Consider the following 1948-nt stretch of genomic DNA (forward strand, 5'->3'; position numbering starts at 1 on the left):
AAAAAAAAAAAAAAAGAAAAGAAAAAAAAGATAGGAGGACAAAACAGAGGTGCATATTCCCATTTTATAGATGACATAACTGAGGCCCAAAGAGGGGAAGTGACTCACTCAGTGTCACAGTAAATCCAAGGCAGAACAAAAGTCTCCTGAATGGCACTCTTCACTATCACATTACACTGTGGCTCGCAACAGCCCTGGAAGCGAAGCCAGTTGGGGTCACCAGGCACCTAAACCCTCACTGTTTGTCCGCTGGCAGAGAGCCGCTCTTTCTCGTCAGAGTAAGGGGTAGGGAGGAGGCCTTTGCCTGTGTGGACCATGGTCTGGTGACTCCAGCCAGCACAAACCCTTCCCTTGATGGTTGAAGGCTGGGCAAGGGCTTTTTGTGAGATGCTCCTGACAATGTCTTGTTGTTACAGAGCACCTGCTGTGCCTAGCATTCCACCTGGGGCCAAGAGGCTGTGTGAGCAGGTGACAGCCACACAGGCTGTCCCCACACAGGTGGCTGGCCCCGCCTGTCACAAGCTGCTAGGGCTGCCCCCTTGCCACCCATGACAGGAGGTCTGACAAAGACTCCCCACTTGTGAGGTCTGTTCACTGCCTGTATTTCGAACAGGGCCTGGCTCTGCAAACCTGTGCGAACCGTTTTGATACAAGAGCCGACATGAGTGAGCAGAGGCTCCCCCGGCTCAGGCAGCCCCAGGCAGGGTTGGTCAGACAGCAGCCAGGCACGGGTACCCAGTGCAGGTCCTGCTACCCAGCACTGCTGCTGCCTCTCACCTGATTCTCACAGCAACCCTGGCAGGTGGGCAGGGTGGGGTTATCTTATTTTACGGAAACAGGCTTCCCCAAGTCTGTCACCAAGTAACGGGGAGAGCTGGGTGTCAAGCCAGATCTAACCTCCAGCCCAGAGCTGGTGATGTAGAAAATCAGGGCAGATGGCACCAGGATCTAAAATAGGGAGGGAAAAAGACCTCAGTTACGTAACAGCGAGGAGACTCAGCCTACGCACAGCGGCAGCCACGGGGTCCTGCCACTCGAGCCAGCCCCTCCTTCCCTTCCTTTTTGGGCTCTGAGCACTGCCCCCTGCAAGAGAATGTGCTGGAGGAGCCCCAGTATCCTTCCGGCGGGAAGTCTGCTCCGTCAAGGCCGAGGGCAGGCTCTAGAAATGCAGAGACCAAGCAGGCAGAGCCGGATTCTGGAGCTGCCCTCAGAGGGCTCGAAGGTTATATGAGCGCAGCGCTTGAGAAGTGAGTGATGATTTCTGCTCAAAGAGACAGAGCAAGAGGGCTGAGGGCTCTGGTGCTCTGGGGGAGATGAAACAATCCCACAGCATGAGGTCTCTGTGGTGTTTGCAGGCACTAAGGAAGGGTGACCTGTGAGTGGCACGTTCAGAGGCACAGGGTGGGCAGCTGTTGGGCAAGGGGCCAGGGCTGGGACAGGCTGCCAGGACCCCCACAACCCCAGGGGAGAAAGGCCACTCAGCCATCATCGTGCCTGACTCCCAGGCTCCCACATGAGGCACCTGCTAGCCAGGGCTTGAAGCCCTCCAGTGACAGGGAGTGCATTACTTCCTAAGAGGCCATTTCCTTGGTTCAGAAACATTTATCCGAAGACTGAGCTGAAATCTACCACCTCACTTAACGTTTTAGGCACCTGGTTATAACCCAGACCTGCACAGAATAATTTAACCCTTCTGATATAGACTTCCAGATATTTGGAAAGGGCAAGTCAGGTTTAAGAGCGCAGGTCTCCCATTTGACAAGATTTCCATCTCCTGGCTATCAGAACAGAAGGTTTCAGCTGTGGTTATCTAATCCCTCATTCTTGATGACACACACCGGGCTGAATGGTCATTAGAGTCCTCCTCAAGCAGCCAAGCACTTTGAAACAGGTTTACTACCTTTGGTGAGATGCTGACGCTCCTCACATGCACGTGCCCCTCCCAACT

This window comes from Mandrillus leucophaeus, unplaced genomic scaffold, assembly GCF_000951045.1.
Source record: "Mandrillus leucophaeus isolate KB7577 unplaced genomic scaffold, Mleu.le_1.0 Scaffold342, whole genome shotgun sequence".
NCBI classification, from domain to species: domain Eukaryota; kingdom Metazoa; phylum Chordata; class Mammalia; order Primates; family Cercopithecidae; genus Mandrillus; species Mandrillus leucophaeus.